The sequence below is a fragment of the Monomorium pharaonis genome, chromosome 6 (assembly GCF_013373865.1).
Source record: "Monomorium pharaonis isolate MP-MQ-018 chromosome 6, ASM1337386v2, whole genome shotgun sequence".
Lineage (NCBI taxonomy): Eukaryota > Metazoa > Arthropoda > Insecta > Hymenoptera > Formicidae > Monomorium > Monomorium pharaonis.
Genome location: NC_050472.1, coordinates 21,876,611 through 21,893,627, shown reverse-complemented (window position 1 = coordinate 21,893,627; position 17,017 = coordinate 21,876,611). Strand labels below are relative to the sequence as shown.

Sequence of the window (17,017 nt, the reverse complement as noted above, 5' to 3'; positions counted from 1 at the left end):
ATCGCGTTGTCGTGTATTTTCTGAAACAATCCTGCTAATTGGCCAGCTTGTTTCTCATTTGCAACGAAAAGGATAAAAATAATAGTTGACGCTTGACTTTAACAATATGGAGGTCGTTATGTTATTTTGTAATACATCTGAATAATTAATTGCCAACTCTGTCAAGTGATATGTTTTGCATTTCTTCTACACACGTGGTAAGAATAGTTGTAAAAAATATTTAAAAATTGTCTAAAGAATCTAAAAATTTAACTAAATATAGCAACAATTTTATTAGTAGTCTAAACAAAACTAAAAAATGAATAAAGGACTCCTATTAATTATTACAAAATCCTAAAACAACAAAATGATAAAAATGAGTTACATAAATCAGCGCGGTACTTATTGCGCAAATTTATACAACTAAAATATTTAAAATTTTTATTAGACCATTAATATAATTATGTAGGACACACAAGTTTGATAGCTAGATTACAAACGGTTAGAATATTTTAGCTATTAATTTAATTGTCCTAATTATTTTGACCTAACAAAATTATTTTTAGATATGTATCTAGATAAATTTTTTAATGTCTTTATATAGTAAAACTATTCTTTGTCCTTCGTGTATTCTTACATTTACAGTTGTGCCTATATTTACAGTTGCATTTCTATTGAAGAATTCTATTGTTTTGATTTATATGGTTTAATGAATAGAATTAGTTTTATATTCGTTATACATGCAATTACGACTTAATTAAAGAATTCTGATAAAGTTTGTCTTAAGACATAGCCTTTTCTTTGTTTTAATAATTAATTTTTAAAAAAATCTTTTATGCATGTATATATTAAAAGTTTTTAAATCAATGCGATTTATTTTTGAAAAGAAATTAAACTGCAAGCAACAATTATAAATCGTCGTTATTTTGTGGACGATAATTGTCTCTTTAGTGATGCTTAAATTCGAATATCCTGTTTCAAATGTGATTTGATTATAGATTAAAAATTGATAACGCGAAATAATGTACGAATTATGGGATCGAGTCATTTGAGTAATGAGAAACTGCGTTACATCGATCGTGTATTAAAAATAAATTTAAAATACAAGAGATGGAATATTCAATATTCATTTATTTTGGAATACTTTTAATATTGCGTAAAAAATTAAAGTCATTGATGTACAGCCTTGATTATATTCACGATTATTTCCTACAAATGATTAATTACTACTAGCGCGATTAATTAACTCTTTCGATTGTAAATATATCGGATTTAGCAAAGCTAGTATTTCACACAATTAATTAATTTCACGAATGATTTGATGAATGACAGGAAATAAAGATGATAAATTAATTGTTTTATCTATGCGAACAATAGATATTCTTAATACAAAGTTTAAATTATCTATCTGGTTGTTTATAACTTAAATATAACTTGTTTTATTATTATTTATTTATTGTTTGTGATTTGTAAAATCATCATCTCTCGCTATTTAAAATTGTATTTATTGTGCTATGAAATTTACAATCGTCATACGGAGTATAAAACTTAAAATTTTTTCCTTTTTATTCTCTTCCGCAATATATTAAAATCCTATCACGTGTAATTATCGGAAATTCCGATACGATACGATATTTTAATGAACCTCAGATTTTATGTCAAGGAATAATCGTTTCCTTTAAGTTACATTCTCGATTGATCTTTAACGTTAGAAAAGTAAACTTACCCTTAAATAAAAAAAAAAGCGCACATTGATAGAAATGCATAGTAGAAATGTTATGATTCTGGGAAAATCAATAACTAACACAGTATATCAAGAATATTGTGGTGTACCGTAATATTTCGTCGCTTTGAAGTCAAAGGACACGCGCCACTGATACTGATTGCATGAATTCTCTCTCCTCGAACTAACCATAAGTCAGTATCGGACAATGTTTGTAGCAAACGCGTAAATGATGGGTTGGTTGTGTCTTATCATATGCATGCGCGTAAGCTATTATCAACTGTATCGGAAAAGACCTCCAGAGTTCGAAGTCAAAACTATCGATTTACGATTTTGTGCGACGAAAACTTGCAAGGAGGTAGTAGTTTCATATTCCTCTCAATCCAAGTCAGCACAGAAGTGGCTTTCCAAGATTGCTCAAGGGATGATGACGTGTACGCTCATGTAGAATGATATGTGTATTACGTAAATTACACAACTTTTGCGCTCGTCTGTGTAAGGAGATTCAAGAAAAATCAACATTTATCTATGATACAATTTTCAACTCTAGATATAAAAAAAACAATCATATCACGTATGTAGGAAAAAAATTTGCAGTTAGCTAATAACAGTGAATACTTTGTAAACGTGTAACGAACAGTAACGACGTAAAAGGTATATATAGTGTTATTGCCGTTTGTCAGGCATTTGTTAATTGTTCGATGGTCTGAATTTTTTAACACGCATTCTATGTAACAGTGGTAAATGCAAAAGGTTTACTTTGTTGTGTGATGTTCTTGTTTCTGTAATTTTTTTCAATATAATGGTTTCACTTCAGTTTAAAAGTTTAACTAGATCTAAATATAATTTTGAATATAATTTAATTCTAAATAAGATGAATTGGTAGAATGTCAAAACTTTTTGCAATCTTTCTCATCTTGTGTCCTGCATAATTATTTTGATAGTTCAACAAAATTATTTTTAAATCTGTGCGTGTAGGTGTGCGCACGCTCGCGTGTGTGTGTGCGTGCGTGCGTGCTAATTTTTTAATGCTGCGGTAAAGCCATTCTTTTCGTGTAATTTATGTGCTATTTCCGTGTTAAATAAATATGTAAGAATTTTACTTTAGTCTCTTTTCATAATTGTTAAAATAATCGCAAATAATAAATTTTTTAAATTTAATTCTCTAGCTAGCTAATATATTACCATACTTATTATTCAAATTTGAAGCAGAAGCACAAATCTCCATTGTAATATTACAGCTATGAATTTTTCAAAGTATTTTGAGCTACTAACATTTGCAACTAAAGGTCCACTTTTCTTAATCCATGGAAAAATTATCTTAAAAATGTCACTTAATTTACTAATCGTCGATTATTATCAAAATTGATTTTGATAACAATTAAGCTTTTATATGTATATATATATATATAAATATATATAATTACTAAGTTTTAAAGTAACATAAATAAGTTATAAAAGGTAAAACAATTTCAATTAAACGTTTAATTTATAGTAATAGTAACTGTTTAATAATCGTTAATTCAGTAACCGATTAGTTATTATCATGTTTGATTACTATATTACTATTGATCCTATTGATATAAATATATAATTACTAAATATTACTAAATATTTGTTTATTTAATTAAATTAAAAATTAATTGAAATTATTCCATTAAAATTTGTGATTATTATTATATCAAGCTCTTCTATTACGTGTTTTTTAACATTAAAAATAGTTTATATTTAAATTTATGTGTCAAAAGACAATATTTATATAAAATATGACTTTTTTTTAAATTCTATAGCGATTAGGAGCTATGCTTCTTTCGCGCGAGGTACATTTGAAATATAATGGATAGAAATAAACGTGTATGGAATGTTTCCTACGGACAACACAAACATCATTTTTTATGAGGCTGTTCGTAACGTTCTTGCTTTCCAGAACACGTCCCTTACTTGTTATTCCCGAGACCATTCGTGACGCGCTTTTCCCGTATTGGGTTAAACGCGATTCACGAAAGGTTGGCGTGTGCCGACGCCTCTCGTGCCCGTTATCGTCCAGTTCGCGAAATGTGCCCCGGCTGTGCCGCGCCGCCCGGGTATATCGAGGTAATCGTAATTGTTTTCTTCGATTTTTCTCACGGTAAATGTGCGCGCGCGAAACGAATTCGGTTGCGATGCGCCGCCGATGGTGCCGGCGCCGACGTCGCTGGTAATTGCGTTTCGACGTCGGTCAAATTGGCCCGCTCGCTACTCGTCGGATGTCTCGTCTTCTCTCGTTCGAACGAGAACCGCGGGAACCGTGGCCGAGACACGGAAACTTTTACCCGTGCACATCGATTTTCGTATCCCCTTGCGTTTCACGTCCGGTGCCCCGGTAGTTCCAAGAGAGTCGATTGAAGCGAACATTGAATATCCGGGGAAATATGTGTAGATGAATGGTTAGGCACATATTCGAACTTTAATATCCAGAGTAAGAGAGTTTGAACATTTTTAATTCCTTTTTCCTTTCTCTCTCCCTCTCTCCGTCTCTATTTTTAATTCATTTTGCTCCCAATTATATATTTAAACTTGTGTATAAAAATATTTAAATGTAAAGAATAGAAAATAGAGGCATATAATAACGTATTAGATATGAAAAATGCTAATACTCAAATAACCCTTTCTAATGCATTCATTTTTGCAGGCTAAATAATTAGATTTCTGCAAAAAAGGTTATATACTCTGTAAAGTCTTAAGCAATTACCTTGAACGAAAATGGAAATTCTATCGTTTAAAGCAGAGATTCTTAAAGCGTGCGTCGTGATCAATCAATTTTTGATGGTTCACGAAAATTTTTCTTAGCCATGACAGAAATCGAAACCAAATTTTGAAATAAACTACAATTATTGAACTCTTTGTATATAAAAATAGTTCATTTTAATGTGACGTCAAAAATATTATCAATAGAAATAAAATATAAATACGTGCTCCAAATCTTTACACTTCATATGTTGGTAAAAACAGATTTGTATAGTTATATTCAATAAAAGACTAAAAAGTAGAAATAAAATAAAACAAGTAAATAATTCACTTTTTTTCTCTTGCTCTTTCATAATTCCTGATGCTAGACAAATCGCAATCCACATAAATTGGGAAAACCCTGATTTAGAGAAATTAGAGATTTCTATTACCAACTGAAAATTCTATGCACTATTTCAAAACACATGTGAATACGCACACATGTGTATCGTGACATAAAGTGTTCTTTTACATATTAAATCTCACTTAGCGACAATAAGTTAAATATACTTAACAAGAGATACTATTACGGACTTGTTATTTAATTCATAACTCTGTGGTCTGGAGATACCGCGGAAGAATTTATTCATCACCTTCGCCTCGTGCAGGAAGTACGCCACGTTAAACATGAAACTCCGCGAAATTAGCAGTTCACGGTTGCTCGTCATGCTCACATATTTCCGCGCAAAGACACTCGCCCCTGTATTTCTCACGGTACTGCGAGCACTTTGTACCGCAATGTGTCGATGAATATTTAAACCGCCAGTTATCCGTCACATACGATATTAACAACCCTGTCAGTGCGAAGTCTGATTAAACTGTAGCGCAAATAACGTTTTAATATTTCACGCATGCAACGCGTTAACAACATCGACGGCCGTTCTGTAAATACGGCTGTGCCGTCTGTAAGAAATATTCGTTTAAAATCAAACTTGCCTCAGAGTTCACGGATGCGAATCTTCAGTGTGATGCTTATTGCCGGGATAGTTATGATACGGCATGCGAAATTAAACGCGGTATTCAAATGAATTCGGTCGCCGGTTTTCATAGTGCATGATTCGCGTTTAGATGGTGCGATGCTTGGAGAACGGGGATGAGATGCCACGTGTATAATTTGCGCAATAAAGGCAATGGTATTTACTAATGAACATACAAGGTACGTTTAAAACGTACCGTTTTCCCATTTCAGCTTATATAATTCCACAATTAATTTTTAATCAATTTTTAAAGCTTGTCAGCCAATCAATATTTTCGAAAATTGAACAATTTCCAAGATATATAGATATTCTGACACGTAAAATTTTATTTTTGTTTTAAAACGAAGTTTAATCAAAACTATGTCTTACAAGTGTTTTATTTAAACATTTTCGCTTTATTATAAAACTGTATTGATATCTTTTCATAATCACTAAAAATTATTTTCCTCAAGATACAATTTTTTTCTACTTTACGTATATCTAGATCTCAATATTTTATACGGATACACACACATTTTATTTTTCAAATGTTTACATATAAAATATCATGTCGTTATCAAAAATTATATGTATGCATCAGATGACACATAAAAACATTCAACATTCTATATCACGTTGGAATATTTGATACACAAGGTTGTCAATGGGAATTGAAACAGATTTTATCGAATCACTTCTATTCGCGAACGTATGCGAATATTTCCAGAAACGTGAACTTTTTGTTCTTAACAAATTCCGCGATTCACCTTTGTGTATTCTATCAAATATTGTATGTTATAACGATTTTTGCAATAGAACCGTTGCATAGCAGCTTTATTGTTAAACGCAATCGAGTGATTTTCACAGGATTTTTTTTTTTTTTAGAAAAAATGGGACAGGTTCTAAAGTAAATTAAAAACAAATGAAATTGTCATTCATATTTTAAGAAGAAAAACTGCAAATTTTGCGCAATTAATCTCTTGTAGTTTCAAGATCCATGACCTCGGAAAAGATTTAAGTGTTATATTACGTGTCTCCGCCAATGCCAAGCAAATTTTACCTGACACAGTTTTCGGTAACATTGAAAACGGTGCTGAAAGTACTACAAGTGCAAATATTAAACTTCCTTACGCGTTTTATCGTATACGCGATAAATTATCCTAGTTTTCAAAAAATCAATATTAATCTTAAAAGTAAATTAACTTGCGAACTGTCTGTTTATATAATATAAGAATATCGAGAAAAAAAAATATATATATAGCATTTGAAAAATAAGGAAAAGTATAAAATAATATTTCAATAACCAATTTCAATAATATTTCAATAATCAATTTCAATAACCAATCATCCAAAAAATTTTATATTTCCGTTTATTAAATTTGGATTAAAATACATTTTTATTTTTTATTTGTCGAACGCAGCATTATTGATTGCTCATAATTTTATCGTATTATCGGGAAAGTAACTCTTCTCGGATCATGAGTACTCATCGTGCGAATGGCCATGACAAGAAAATATGTAGGTGTAGGTTTGTACATCCACAAAGTATAAGCTAATCGATATTTATCGACCGTCCTACCAAAGGTGAGCAAAGGACACGCTAACGAGAATCCTTCGACAATCACAATCATTCTCCAATAATCTCTCGTATGAATACCCTTCGTTTACACTTGCTGATAAAAAAATTGAGAGATACAGCACTCTATGAAGGGAAAAAGAATCTAATACAGTACTAATGATCACTTCGTGCATACAAGTTTATAATTTGAACATAATCTCATTAAAATATTCATGAAACATTAATTTCGATTATTAATAATTAATCGAAATAAGAATTAATATCTTCTTCAACTGCTACTATTTTATTATTTCAGGTTTATATAATTAATTCCAAACGTTAAACATATTATTTCCATCAATTTGGTGCCAATTACGTAACGTTAATAAGAAGCCAACCAGACAGGTACAAATCGCATTCGTATCTCGTTCTTGAAATGACTTCACATGAGCGATGATGGACGATATGTGACAATGCAGCATGTTTCGAATACAGCACGATACATTGAGCTGATTACTATCGCGTTTTATCGATTCTGACGATCAGTCGATCGTAGGTCATGGCCATTGCGTCGAAAAAAGGGCAAAAGAAGAAAAAAAAAGCAGATCCGATAATGCGCCTCTTCACAGGACAATCGCGATAGCCATATTTTGTCAGAGATTCTCTTTTTTTTCCTGCTCGAAACCCGCTCGGCCTGTCAGTCACGACCTCGATGCCGCTTGACCGAGCAGAATAAAGCGATCTAAAGTTCGTTTACATCGGCAGTTGCTGCGATCGCGTGAGACTGTAACTCTTGCGGATGGTTTTAAAACTCGTGTGATTCCGTCGCACCGTACATCTAACGTTAGACAGGATGGTACAATTCTCTCGCATTGACAGTGAATCCGACGCGATGAGATCGAGCAAGTGTAATAAACGTTTAATTATTTTTTAAGACAATTAGATTGAGCAAATATGATAAGGATTCAAATAAGAGAAGCGAAGGATTCAAATCAAGGTAGAAAATTGAAATATATGTGCTACGGTCAGAAAGGACCAAGGATTTATATGTTACTATTTTCAAAGTAGATTACTATATAAATACAAATTAAGTTTTGATTATTGGATCTCGACTTATAGAACATTATTAACAATTCGGTCAAAATCTAACAAACAAAATCTAATTTTAGGTAATATTAAACTTTAAAAATAATAGCAAATATAGCGTCAGTCCAAAAACTTCCTGACAATAGTGTACATATGAATTATATTCAGATTTGTTTTTTTTAAATTTCGCAAGGTATTTCAATAGGAATACCTAGCAAGTGTAATGATGTTTGGAATACATGAAATATTTTTGCGAGTACGCGATATGTGTATTTCTCATATTGCATGCTTCGCTGTGAGGTGAGGCCGATTACAACGTCGCTGTCACATTATATCGGTAGCCTATTTATATTTTATGACATGACGTGTAGTACGAACAAAATATGAAGTGCAACAACGCGACGAACTGCAAAACTGTGCGGCGAACTGGAAACTGAATTGTGAACAACGTCAGTTGGACATAAGACATTTAAACTCTAGATCAAATATTATATACTTTTTAACTTATCTCTTGTGTCGTGCGATTTAAATAGTTGTTAAAAATGTCTACAACTTATTTTCTTACTACATTATTACATCTAATATGTGATCAAAGTGAAATAAAAGATAAATTTGATGTTAATCATTAATTATGCCCGATTAAATATATAATTTTGTTTTTATCTATGGTTTAAGACATATTGCTTGTAAAAGATACTTGCAAGAAAATAATATAACATTTCGATTCATTATTCTTAAAGAGACAAAACTTATTGAAATTATAAGATCAAGATTATCATTTTTGATTGATTATTACGAAATAAAAATTTGGATTTTTTTATGTTTAGCGTATTTTCGGAAAGATAACAAATTTAAATGCTTCTAATTTAATTGCGGGATAAAAGCAAATCTTTTTATTTTATACCTAGAAAAAGAGTTCAATAATAATAGCAACCAAGCTTTGATGAAATAATTTTAATCAAACGTTTGATTAATATAACTAAATATTTAGTAATATTTAGTAATTACATTAATAGTAGCAAGACGTAATAATAGTCAACAGTTTTTATATAATATCTGATTATATTAATTAAATATTCAGTAAAAATTATTTCACCAAAGTTTATTATAATTCACACTTAAATTACAAACATTTCAGTGAAAATAATTAACACACCAATTTTCAAGGTAAATTCGCATTTTTAACTAGACATATATAGGAAAAAAAAATAGAACGACTTCTAATTAATCCTTCGAATTAATCATCGCATTGTCTCCGGCGATAGAACGTCGACGTGCCGAAAATCTCGCCTCTTCGGATAATCGACGTGATCGGATATCCCCGCCCGGAAGGCACGGCAACAAGTAAGCAAGTAATAAACCTCACCTCGCGCGCCCTCCGTCCGGAGGACAGTGCCGAAGTAGGCCACCGGAACTCCGAAACTTCAACCCTTAGTGCTCCACGCGGACGCACGAACGCGAGTTCTTACTTCCATTATCCGTGCACGCGTCGGCGGCGCCAGGTTTTCCGAACGGCACGCGACGACTGTCACCTCACGGCGTGACGACCGACGGTCGTGGGTCGCTTCGCGGCGCTGGCACATCGATGATTCGGTTAGAGTCAGTCGGCAGAGTCACTCGAAGTTCAGCAGGAATCCCGGTAAAAGCAGTCCCGAGCACTACCCTCGAGCGTCCCTTTCGAGCGCGCTCTTGCGTGTATGTCCGCGATCGTCCACGATCGTCGCTGGAGATCACCGCGTCCACTCCAATCGATTTGATCGTCCTAGACCGTAATCCGCGTTCAACAATAGCGCGCGATCGTCCTTGGCGATAGGCGTACACGGGGCCAGCTCGGCCGGCTCGCAATCCGGGGTGGGTGTCCGACGGAAGCTCGCGAAGGGGTGAAACCCTGCCGTTAAATCACCGGACACTCGATGGCCACAATCCACCGAGGCATTTCCGCGCCCGACGTCCCTCCGGCCGTCGCGCCTTCGACCCACGTCCTGTCCGTGTGTTCACTCGCTCCCCTCGGCACTCTCGCGCAGCATTACGTATTCGCACGGGATACGTGCGGACAATCGTGATCTAGCTCGAGGAGGAACAGGTAGGTCACGTGCGTCTCGATCGATCGTCGTGACGACATGGATTTTGCGCGTAGCATCGATCCGCGATCGATGTGCGTTCGTGCCGCGAGCCGGCCGAAACTTCCTTCCCCACTGTCTCTCGTCTCTCGGACACGGTCTTTCAAGGCGAATCGCCCGACGAACACGCGGCGAGGATTCAAGTGAGCGCCGGCGAGCGTCGCGACGCCGTGTACCGTCGTCAACCCCCCGTTCCGAGACGCACGCTTGCGCAGGAACGTTCGCCACTTTTCAGTCTACAGGGGGATGAATCGTTTCTCATATAGAGTCGGGTGTTATCAATTCACCTACTTTCCCTCATAATCATCGGCGACTCTCGACGCCGCTAAAGTATTTCGATTAACGGCGAGCTACTCGATCGCGACGGAGTCGCGCGAGATTGCCACTTGTAGCCTATTGTAATTGTAATTAATGCAATATTCGTGATGCTGTGCAATACAAAAAGGTGTTTATATACTGAAAAAAAGTTCGATGATAATAATAATTGGACTTAGATGATAATTATTTAGCTTTAGTGAAATAGTATTTATTTAATATTCAGTTACATATATCAAATATTTAGTAATATTTAGTAAATTGATTATTACAGTAATAATAACTTTATCGAGAGAAGTTTAATTATTACTGGTTGCTATTAATATTTTGTTTTGTTGATACAAACACAGGTTTAAAGAAATATTACATTTTTCTTCACTATACCGAAGAAGATACGAAACAAGATGTTTTATAAATTTTAAAAAATTTACAAGACAATTTTGGAAGACAAAAATATAATTACTAAATATTTGATTATATTGACAAAACATTTAATTAAAATTATTTTACAAAAGCTTGATTATTGTTCTATCAAATTCTTCTTTTTAGTGTTCTCATTTTACAATAATTGTCGAAATCTTGATAATTATGAGATTTAAGATTTAATTATAAGATTTTGAATTATTAAAATCCTTTACAAATTTCATTTTTTACGACAAATCTATTATTGCTGTAGCATATAGTTCAACATATACTTTTCGTATAATATTATTAATATTGCCCTGAACGGGATATTTCCGGGATTATATCTATCTACATTATGTCAACATTTGATTATCCGGATTATCTTTCACTCCATGCGATCAGAACGTTGTGCTGTTTCAAATTTGTTTCGAATTACAAGCGAAATATTCACTATAATGTCACTAAATATTAACTATAATGCTATTTCTTACTATAATATATAATAAATCAAAGAGAATTTAAAGTACAAAGATAATTAATAGCACATATATAATTTGAAACTATTTGTAAACTTACTTGAGATTTGACCATAGATTCGGCAGCTTATATAAAACAAAGATATATATTGATTATATTAATTATATTAATTGATAACGAAATATTTTCGTCTTGGATACACTGCAATATCTTGTACATTTATATTTTTAAATATCTTATTTGATCATTAGATAACAATTAGATAACGGATAGAGATTTGTAATTGAAAGCACTTGTAATTTTTATAAAGATAAAAAGTTATTTATTTGTATAAAATATTAGATCAAGCATGATAAAGTTAACTTGTTTTTATGAAACTTTTTTAAAGAAAATTGCTGCACATATTTTTCTACACATCTACTTCTACATACTTAGTAAATATGTACAAATGTTGGTATGGCTAAATATTTATTAGTTGAGACATGATTTCTCAGAAACTACTAAAGCTACTATTGAAGCTGCTTCAATCTTCTTCCAATTTCAACTTTTGCATATACATATAAGAATGTATTTATCGCATAAACTAAGATTAATGCGAAATTTATAAATTATAACTTATTTTGTATGTATGTTAAATTCAATCTGTTTTGTTTAAAAAAAATTGATATTTGTTCATAAAAACTGCATTATTTTAATAATTTACAGTATTTTTTATTCATTCTAGTTTAAAAAATTTCTCAAAAATAGATGACATTTTTGTGCTCTAAATTAAAATATTTTTTTGAAACATTTGCCTGAGATAAATAAATATATATTTTATAAGCAATCAATTTCTATAATATATGAATTTCAGATATTTTTATACAAATTATGCAACCATATTGCAACGCGGCAAAGCAGATAAAATCTTTTACACAAGAATTGTTTACGGGATAAAATTGTGGAAAATCTTCGGACAACTATTTACAACAGCGATTCGTAGTTTTGTTATAGAGCTATTATGGAGTTGCAAGTTTCTTTATTAAAACGGGTGCAGTAACCGCGTAGAATGGGCATACACATTGTCGTACAGATTTATATTCCTTGCAGCTGCGTCTTCTTCTCCAAATTATGTGGCGTATCGGCCGCTCGCTAATCCATTGACACTTCATAGTTTGTTAAAGGCAAGTTTGCATTAGGAAACTTGTGTTATGGATGAGCGGCTGGAGCCAACTTTACGAACACAGAGCTGAAGAACGAGAGCAAACTAGCGATTAGATAAGGCGATGGGAACTATCATTAAAATAAATCAATCAGAATTTAGCACACTTTGTCATTGTCTAATTGCTGCATTCTCCAATTAATATTTCTTTATTGGAACTTTTAATAATACAGAATACAGTCGACGATAAACTTTTAACATTATTTTCAAGACATTTGACATTGTCTTGAAAATAATATAGGTACAGCAATTTGGTTTGTTTAGAGTGGTGCTGTATGTTTAAATTTGTGTTTTTTTTTTTGTATTTTTAACGTTATTATCAGAGCGTTTTCATAAAAATGGCATTGCTTTTTTCCTATATTATTTTTAAAGCATATTGTAGTTTGGGCTTTTTTTCTAAACAAATGCCATTTTTATATAACTGCGCCAAAAACACAAAAAATACAAATCTAAACATGTATAATACTAAATAAACTAAATCACCGTATTTGATTTTTAAAATAATGTTAATACCTATATAAAAATAAAGTAACAAGGCATAAATTTAAATTTCTTTTTAAATAAATTTATTTCTAAAGATAATATTTTTAAAATATTAATCCTATCATAAAGAGAGAGAGAGACAGAGAGAGGAGGAGGAAGAGGAGGGAATATGTTAAAAAGAGATATATGAATATAGGAAAAGATATTGCTAAACATTATCTCATGATGACATATATTGTCGACTGCACTATCATTGATGATATTGATTCTAGCAATAATACTTACTTGTATTGGGGAGATGCTATAATATCTAAATTTAGGTTATACAAGGTGTTTGGAAAGGTTGGAGTCAAATCTATACAACATGATAATGAAGTCGAATAAGTAAAAAAAGTTCGTATAAAGTTATGTTCAAAATGCCTTATTAAAGTTACAAATGTTCAAAGTTTTCTATAAATTGTTATAATAACTATAACAAGTGTTATTAATAAGTATAACAAGTAAAATTTTTTTCTTCTGCAAGATTTTCATTTGTCAGATTAATGGCTGTCGATCTTTTTTTTAAGTATTTATTATAATTATTATAATAACTGATAAAGAAATCTTTAAATGTTTATAACTTTTTAATAAGTAATATAAATTAGAAAACTTAAAATCATCTAAAAATAGAAGGTAAAATCGCAGACAAATATTAAATACAAAAACATACAATAAGATTAAGAAATATAAGAACATTTCATATATTTAAAATTGTTAAATTGTATTATTTGTTAATTTATCATGTATAGCACTGTACAATTTACACAAAAAAGTTCAAAAAAACTTTGTTCGGTTAGTTTGGTTGTATATCGATTTATTTGATAAACTGCTTTGGAAAATGCGTTTCACGTTAGCCTGTGCAATCGCAACAACCGTACTTGATAACAGTCACTGCACACAAAGCTTCTGTTAGTGTGTCCTTTCCTTTGACTGTCAAAGCTTGACGTGATGTACAATCGACCTTTGCACAAAATTAATTCTATTACACAAAGTAACAGATGAAACATCATAATACGTATATCACATTAAAGTACTAATTAAACTGTAATACAAAACTAAGCAAAGTTGTTGGTCAATGTCGTTTATAATCTTTTCCAGACGTCCTCGAAATGCATTCAATATCCAAGTGAAACACAAATAAGCAAAGTAAACGAAAGAGATAATTGGATAATTATTACAGATATCTCAAAATTTTAAGTAATTTTGCGTACACAAAAAGGTTTTGCTAAAGTATCTAAAAATTTAGGTATACAGATATAGTTCTTAATAATTTTGTTAAACGACCCAAATAATTATGTAGTACGTCTAAACTAATTGCAAAAATGTCAAAACTTTTTATTGCTCATCGTGCTTGAATCTTTTACATAATTATTTTGATAGTCCAACAAAATTATTTTTAGATCTGTACTTAATTCAATTTTTAAATATACTTTAACAAAATTATTCTTTTCGCCTAAGTATATAAGAAATAATTTTTAGTTATATAATTTGCATACGCACATATAAAAAAATAATCTCTCTTCACAAAATTGGAACGTTTATTACGGCCAAATCGAGACGTCCTTGGATGGCAATGACTGCACGAATAATAACGTGTTAGGGCACCTCGCATTAAGGCGCGGGTGTGCTTCTATTCGACCTACCTAAAACGAGGAACCGCTTCATGGAACCTACGTCGTTCCTGACGTCACTACGCTATACTCCGTGCTTTTCGTGCATCGGGGTTAATTTTGGACCACAGTACTCAATCGCACACGATCTTCATCGAACGCTTCTCGCGAGACAGGTGTGCCCCGTGGGGACAGGCTAGGTACGTTTCATGCACCTTAGTAAAACGGCACAAGTGGCACAGACAACCTTAATGCTATTAATGTCTCGGGATATTAGCGAATAGAAAAAACAATTTTAACATTCCAAATCTTTTAGAAAAAAAAATTTAACTATGTTAACACTAAAGTTGAAATATTCTAGTAGAAACTAGAATTTAATTAGAAATTTGCTTATATTTACCTTTTTAGCTATGCTAATAGATTGTTATCAGCATGAATTACAATTAAAATCACACAAATATCTGCAGCGCAATTATTGCAGAACTTATGTCACAAAATAACATTGAATTCGATTTCTGGAACGAATATTAACATTTGTCGAGATTTTTGTCTACCACACAGGAGAAAAGACGCCGTCGTGAGAGCATACTTGAATGGAGGTAATATCAGAGTGAATTTTCGGTGAGATTCGGTCGGTTTAAAGAGAACAGGTAAAAGCCTCTAGAATGACGTCGCGACGGAATGAGCGGATCCGTCGGAGTGAGGAAGACGTCCACGGGTTTGACGTCGGTGAAAAGAGGAAGGAGAAAGTAAGAAGGAGAGGGGGGAGATTCTCATCATCCTCTGCTAATATTTACTCGTATAGATACAAAGACCACCCTGGTCATCTAAAGAACGATCCCCTTTTTCTCTTGCACTGATAGAAAGATATAAGGAAGTTGTATGACCGTGCTTAACTTCGCTTAACCCTGAATAGTACCGTTGTGATTGTCGCGATTGCGAAATGACGAAATCAACATTGAACCTTTTAGTGCTTAATCAGAATGGTGACCAATACCATTAATTTAGAAATAAAAGCGTAATAGATGTAGTAGAGACGTGAGATCATTTGTTTTTTATTTTAATAAAAATCTATGTGATTTGGATTGCATAAAAAGATATAATATCCATCGTATGAGTAGCATATAATAAATCAATAAATTAAATATACATAAAGTTTTATATATTTATATTTTTATAACATTTTAATAAAATATACTAAAAAAAGATTTAGACACTAAATGTAATTAAGGCATCTCTTAATAGTACTTAAATATTTCGTACTTTCTTTGTTTAAGTAAAACAATTTTTCCTAAAGGTACAAAATTTTTTTCTAGAAATATAAAAAGATAAATATATATTATGTTGTTATGCAATATACAAATTAAATATTAAAACAGTATTGAAACTTTTGGTACATATAACAAACCTATATTAAAATTCAATTTATCAGCAACGGTATATCTCTTGCACAGCCATTGTACTTTTCAATATAAGTTAGGTTTTCCAAGAATATGCTCGATTCAATGCAAATGCATCTCATCTGAAGAAATCAGATAAGAACATATGCGGCATTGAAAGCTATGGTTTTTAGGTCAACCTTAAACAAGTTTCCCGCAACGTATTTGACAAAAATTTTTTTATTTAAAAGACATAAATAATAGCATGTTTTTAAATTAAAGAAATTTTATAAATTATTTTAGCGTAAGAAGCTAATGCTAAGATGTGACATTTTTTAAAGTAAAAATTATAATTGAAGTACGAGTTGTTTTTCAATTTAGCCAATAATTGCTGCGGTAGAGTAATTGTGTATCGTATCCCCATCTTTTCAAAGTAGCAAAATTGTTCACAATATTAAATGGCCCAATAAATATATCACCAAATAATATTTACATCAACTATTTTATTCATCATATGCGTCATACGTATATTTAATTGCTTATGCACCTCGCGAATGGAACGTCTGAAGAAGAGAGAGGACGAGGCTTTCAAACGGTTCTATAATCGAATTTCCAAGCTTCCGTCATCGATGTTACCGAGGCAAGCAAGGTAGGCAATGTAGGAGGCAGTTTGCAAAGGCCCTCAGAGCAAAACTCGCCTTCGTTGGCATGAGTAAATTAGGCTTCGGTCCCGGCTAAATGCTGGACTTTTTATTTCATCGTTTCCTTTTTGCTCGAACACGATGTCCGCCATCGCCTCAACCATCCAACGACTTGCGGATCTTGATTTAATTTCGTCGCGACGGAGACTCGAGAGAGCCTCGTGGAATGACTACTCGGATCGAAAGTTAATGCTAATTAATTGGTCGCTTTAGAGATAT

General features: G+C 32.4%; 1 protein-coding gene and 1 long non-coding RNA gene across 3 annotated transcripts in view; both read right to left on the bottom strand.

Annotated features, from left to right (window-relative positions):
* The window catches only part of LOC105832554 (muscarinic acetylcholine receptor gar-2), a 44,224-nt gene extending 33,866 nt beyond the window's left edge, over positions 1 to 10,358 (bottom strand). The window contains exon 1 of the mRNA XM_028190523.2: positions 9,435 to 10,358. The gene's annotated coding sequence lies outside the window, so the exon portion shown is untranslated. The remainder of the gene's footprint in view (positions 1 to 9,434) is intronic.
* Positions 10,359 to 13,575: 3,217 nt separating this feature from the next.
* Positions 13,576 to 15,737, bottom strand: LOC105831766. 2 transcript variants are annotated; one of them, XR_004963586.1, is made up of 2 exons: positions 14,609 to 15,737; positions 13,576 to 14,069 (listed from the first exon to the last, which is right to left on the bottom strand). It is a non-coding gene; the product is annotated as an uncharacterized LOC105831766 (long non-coding RNA). The 2 variants fall into 2 exon arrangements; XR_004963587.1 differs by having other exon boundaries at positions 14,752 to 15,737.
* Between the last annotated feature and the right edge of the window lie 1,280 nt (positions 15,738 to 17,017).